Consider the following 6,000-nt stretch of genomic DNA (forward strand, 5'->3'; position numbering starts at 1 on the left):
AGGTGCTATGGCAAAAACAGTTCCCTCTCCGCACTCCAGTTTATCTTTTAAGATGATGAGGATAATCTTTAAGTTTCTCTTTTACAGTCTAATATAAAAATCAGCTTCATGAGCAGATCCACGGCTGCCTTGCTCAATACTGAGCACAAGAGCCCACAGCAGCTACTGAATAACCATTTATAGAATGAATGATTAAATACACACACACACACACACACATATAAAGGAATTGGCTGAATAATTATTGTATCTAAACACAATGAAATATTATATAGACATTTAAGATGATGAAGCACAAACACATTCATTCACATGGAAAGACTTTTCATAACCTAATAGTCAATAAAGTAGGTTACAAAATAGTTTATATAGAAGAAATGTTTTTTTCTCTCCTCTCTCTCTCACACACACACACACACACACAATGTTTAAAAATCTGTTCACAAGCCTGACAAACATGAGCTAGCAAAAAAAAACCGATTTTATGATTATGGAATGACTCTTACTATACGTCTAAGATGTGAGAAAAGAGAGAGAGAACTTTTTTTCTACTGTCAATTAATTTGCCTTTCCTTCAAAGTTGTACAGAATTTTGTCAGGCTCACTGCCCGGCCCCTCATGGACAGTGACCTCTCAAATCTGCACCATCCGCCCACTTCTCCACGCTGTCCGTGTCCTAGCTGATGATAGTTCTAGACCTGACCTACTATCTCAGCAAGCCATCTGCTTGATATTCAGATTACAATTAAGACAGCTAAGAGGCCCGCACGCCGTTCTTCACTTGTCAGCCTGTGTAACTTCACTATCTAAGTAGTAAGAGTTCTCACAGTTATATCTAGTTTTCGATTACATGGAACCAGCCTGCCATGAAGAAATGCAGTTGCTAGCGAAACTGACACACTAAACTTTTCAGAACTTAAAGGGGAATCTATCCACATTTATCTTCCTTTTAAAGCACTGAAAATATATCTAAGGCTGCACCACAAAGGAATAATTAACCCCCAAATTGCGAGTCTGTAGGGCAACGGAAGTAAACACTTAAAGACTTCGGTCTGGAAACACGAGTAAATCAAACCTTCTGTTTTACCTGTGATGACAACGTCTCGGGTCTGCGCTTGCGGTGCCACAAACTGTTCGTGCACAGGGGCGGGAGGACCTGTCACGGCGGGCGGCCTTGGCAGCGAGAAGGTAAAGGAGGAAATGATTGCGATATGTCCTCTGGATTCTCCCCAACTCTCCACCACCTTGGAAGAGGAAAGTCACCGTGACCGGGCTTATTCAACGGCGAGGGGGTGGCAGGGCCGTTCCCAGGAACACCCTGTGCCCCGCCTCCCCTGCCCATTCCCCGCGCACCCCTTCCCAAGCAGCCCTGGGAGCGCAGGGTGGCTGGGTTGAGGGGGTCGTGCAGCCCCGAAGGTCCCAGAGCGCCCCGCGAAACCCAAGACATTCTACAACTACAGGCTTTTCTTAGAAAGAACCTTGACATTTGGGGCACGCCGTCCCTTCTTTAAACTTAAACAGGCGAGGAAAGCACAGGAGGGCAGTTGTCTTCTGTTAGTCCGGGGTGGGCGGAGGGGGGCAGAAGCGACCCTCGGGACGCCCGCCAGCACCACCCTGGCCCCTCGGGGCGGCGCAGGGCGCGCGGTGGAGCCTGCTGGGCTCGTCCGGCCCGGCCCCACTGGGTCGCCTGACCGCGCTCGGGCGCGAAGCGGCGCAGTTCCTCAAAGGCGCCCCGCGGCCGGGGAACTAACCCGCGTGAGTTGCTCCCGCCGGACCGCAGCCGCGGGCGCACGGCCCCCGGGGTCGCGTCTGTCCTGGCCTCGGGCTACCTAGCCTCGGGGATCCCCGGGGGTCTCGGGAAACGCCCCCCAGTCGGTGACGCCCAAACTCGACCGCACCGAGGGAACGGCGCGCCCGATGCCCCCGCCTGGTGGGCCATCCCTCCCAGGCGACAACTTGAGGACCCCGTGTCTCTGAGGTCCCCGGCCTCGCCGCCGCGCAGCCCAGCCCCACCGACAGCCGCGGACGCCGGGGCTCCGCGTAGGCCTCCGGCGCTCGGACCGAGGGGCCCCCGGGCCCGGGGATCCCCCGCACAAGCCCGCGGCGGCCGCCCCAGCCCCGAGCCCCGCGCATGCGCCGCCTGGCCCCGGCCTCTCCGCCGTCCGCCGCCGCCGCCCAGGGTCCCCGGGTAGGGGAGGCCCGGCCCGCGGACCCCCGCGCGCGTGCCCGCCCGCCCGGCCGCCCCTGGGCACCTGGGGCCGCGGTCCGCCGCCTGCCGGTCCGCCGGGCGAGCGCGCCGAGGAGGCGGCGCCGGGCAGGGCGCTAGCGGCCGCCTCCGCCCACGCCGCCCACTGCCCCCGCCGTGGGGCCGCCGCGTCCCCTGCCCATGCCCGGCGCCGCCTCCCCGCGCCCGTGCCAGCCGCGCCCCCGCGGCACGCGCCGCCCTTGCCCCCGCGCGACCCGGCAGCGCGGGCGGCTAGCGCGGGTGGGCGGCCCGGAAGCCCCGCCCCCAGGCCTCCCGTCCCGCCCCCGGGCCTCCAGCCGCGGCCCCGGGCGGGACACACCCCCCGGACGGCGGCGCCCGATTGGCTCCCCGCGGGGCCGGGGCGGGGCCGCGGCGGCCACAGGGCCGCCGTGGGTGGCTCCCACCTCGTGCCCCACGGCAGCTGCACCAGTGGGGAAACTGAGGCCAGGGAGGCGGAGGGACTGCCAAGGTCACCGGGCGGGCTGGTACGGCGCCGGCATGGCACACCGGGAGGGGCTGAAGGCCAGTCGGAGGCGGGCGCCAGGCTGCGGGACGGGTGGAGGTTCCCGCCCAGCGCCCTGGCCACGCTGGCGAGGCCCTTCCTCGCTCCGGGAGCCCGGCTCTGCCGGTCTGTACGATGAACTGGCCTAGACGGGGGCCAGGCGCGGGTGCCCTCGATCTCCGGGGTGCGCGGGGTGAGGAATGGGGGGCGGGCATGGAAGGACCTGACCCCGGGACCCCAGGGTGCCGGAGGAGAAAGGAGAACGCGAGCTGGGAGGACCCAGTGTCAACAGGTGGCGAAGGTGCCGGGGCGGGTGCGGCGGGCGGGGTAACGGGAAGGGTGAAGGGCAACGGGGACGGGCGGGGGGAGGCGCTGCTGACTCCGACCACCCGCTCCCCATCCCACGGCCAGCTGCCAAAGAGCCGTGTCCCCTCCCTCGGTGCCTCGGGGGTGAGGGGCTGACTTTGTGCCCAGCCAAGGCGCTGGGCCTCTGCCAGCGCAGGGGGAGGTCGCGGCCCGACAGCCAATAGCGAGGAGCAAGGGGGGCGTGGGGGGAGCTGCAAAGCGGCTTTGTTTGCGCGGCGATGCCCGAGCTCCCCGCGTGGAATGCACAAAACCCCGTGTGCCAGCGCATCAGGACGCCCCTCCTTTGGGAACGAAATGTCTGCTATGCCAGCCCTCCTCCCTGCCCTCCCTGCTCCTGCCACTGTTCTATTTGTAGCGACCAGAGCCCAGGAAGACCTACTCCGGGCAGGAAGCACAGTTCCAACAAATGCCTGGATTACGCACAGACACTGGAGACCAGGCAGAACCTGTCCCTTTCACAGATGTCTTATAAACTCACACTTGTTGGTTCACTGCATACCTGGGTGAACTTTGCCCCACCCTGCACACACCCACACAACTTTCCCACTTGCACACCAAGTCCAACTTTTATTGCACATCCTAGCAATAGCCAATATTTGTATTAGGTTCCAGAGCTTAGGAAGCGATCCCTGTGCATTATATCCTGGATATCTGTAGGTTGGGCAGGCAACAGTATTATTTATTTATGCGGCTAGAGGCCGTACTGTGCTGGGTGTCATGGATGTAGCAGCAAAGGAAGCTGCCCAGCGGCTGCCCGTATGGGCTCATGTCCTCGTGAGGACATCTAGGCTCAAAGACATCACCTGATATACTCCAGAGCCCAGGCTGTCAAGGACCAAGAGTCCAAATGCAGGTGTGTTGGCTTCTTTTCCCAGAGGCACTGTGATGGTCTGCCATAAACCCAGTTCAACCAGGCAGTTGGAGAGACCCTGGAAAAGTTGTTTTGAACGAGGACAAAGGAAGCTGTGTAGGGTTCAACAGAGTAGTGTGTACACCCAGAAGACAGAGAGAAATGATGTTGTTGGGGATCCCGAGGTTTTAGGGAGAGAAAACTTGTTTTTCATGCGTGTGTTGAAAGTTGTCACGAACAAAAGCGCCAGCCAGGCCCCACAGGTAGAAAGTGGAAGGACGTACAGGACTTTTCTCTTGGGAGTATCCTGGCCAGAAATGGCTCCATACATGCTGCCCCGGGGGGGACCCTGGGTTCCTGTTTGCTGTGAAGACCTGGTCACTCACCCAGCATGGGAGAAACTGTCGCAAAGGACACCCCCCGCCCCACCCCCAGTTCCAGGAAGTCTCTCCCTCTCTCTTCACCTCCTTCAGCGTTGATGAAGTATAGGTTACACAACAGAACAGATGGCCTTCTGTGCAGGCACTGAGCAGAAATCTATAACTTTGGGGACAAATTAGCACTCGTGAAAACATGTCTGAGCACCACCTGAGTTCCTCTTTGGAGCCTTCGTAAATACTGGGAGCGTTTGGGGACGCATGTATCTCAGTTCATAGCTTCCATTTATTTGGTGCTGATGCTGTTTCAGGGCCTGTTTCCCATTTTCTAATCTTGAGGATGTTCAGAGAGATGATTATTATGGTGCCCACATGACAACAGAGAGGCACAGAGAGGCGCCCACTGCACTGGGGCACATAGACCAGTATCGGGGCCCAGGATGGGTGGTGGGTCATGGAGCCCACTCCTGCCCCGCTGAGCCGCTCCTGGATACACCACCCTGCCCAACCCCACCAGCGCAGCCAAGGCCCTTCCTTGGCCTCTCGGGGGAGGGGGAATCAGGAGGCTGGGACATACAGAGCAGGGGAGGGGGTCGCTGGAGGAGGCCACCTGAAGTGATACGGGTCTGACACCAATGCTAGCAGCAGGTTAGACCCCGAACATGTACGCAGGTAGGGTCAGCTGTGGTCAGAGAGAATGTGAGACCCGACTGCTGGCCCCAACCCCTGCCCGGGCACAGCTTCTCCCATGGGTCTGGGGGTCCAGGCCGATGTCTGTCTGCTTGCCCGGCGGCTTAGGTAAGCCCTTCTCCAGGAGCTGTCCAAGCCCTCTGCAAGTCACTTGTTTGCCCATTGCTGATCTACAAAGCTTCCTGATGAGGTGGAATTTGTGCTTCTGAGTGTCATCAGCCAGGGCAGTGGCCTCTGATCTCCTGGAAGCATGCCTTCAGGTCAGGTGGTGGAAGTCACTGGGGACAGGGGATACGCTGAGAAAGGGAGAGTTCACTGTTGGGAAGTACAGAGCTGCTGCATGGCCCACAGCTGCACCTCGGTGGGGACCAACCATGGACATGGGCGTGGCTGCTATCCTAGTAATGACAAGAAAACCTCACGGGTCCAGGTGACGTAGTCTTGTCACTGTAAGGCACGGAACTCGAAACAGTCCCACAAGGCAACTAGGTTCGTCCCCATTTTACAGATGAGGAAACTGAGGGCCAGGAACGATGTCACATGGCTGAGGTTTCTAAGAGGAAGCAAGAACCAGGCTCTCAGACTCCAAACCCACTCTGCCATTGGCACCTGCCCCAGGGTAGCCCCTAGGGGTTGGCTATCTGGTCCAGAAACCTGTGCTCTCCTGGCCTGATACCCTGGCTGTCTCTGGCAGATCCAGGAGCATGATGTTAAGGATCAGTCTTGGGCCCCAGAGCTCCAGGGGGGCAGCAGCAACAGTGCAGAAGCCTGTGGCAGGAGAGAGGGGCCATATTCAAGGGGAGAGAGACTGGAAATGGTACAAGATGGGCAGAGGTAGGCAGTACCTTGTGGCCTGGTGGGGAGTTTGGCTTGACTCCATCAGATTAGTAACAAATAATAAATGATACATGTTAACCAATTGTTATTACTGAAGCAGAGGTGGTGGTGGTAGGTAAAGCTATGCGCTCCC

The 6,000-nt window shown here is 58.9% G+C and overlaps 1 protein-coding gene across 2 annotated transcripts in view; it reads right to left on the minus strand.

Annotated features, from left to right (window-relative positions):
- PPARA (peroxisome proliferator activated receptor alpha) overlaps positions 1–2,339 on the minus strand; it is a 61,876-nt gene extending 59,537 nt beyond the window's left edge. For both annotated transcript variants that reach the window (XM_087448745.1, XM_087448744.1), the window contains exons 1-2: positions 2,253–2,339; positions 1,088–1,244 (exon numbers count right to left, since the gene is read on the minus strand). The gene's annotated coding sequence lies outside the window, so the exon portion shown is untranslated. The remainder of the gene's footprint in view (positions 1–1,087; positions 1,245–2,252) is intronic.
- Positions 2,340–6,000: the final 3,661 nt, after the last annotated feature.

Source organism: Ceratotherium simum, chromosome 25 (assembly GCF_057802395.1).
Source record: "Ceratotherium simum simum isolate JZ-2026a chromosome 25, ASM5780239v1, whole genome shotgun sequence".
NCBI lineage: Eukaryota > Metazoa > Chordata > Mammalia > Perissodactyla > Rhinocerotidae > Ceratotherium > Ceratotherium simum.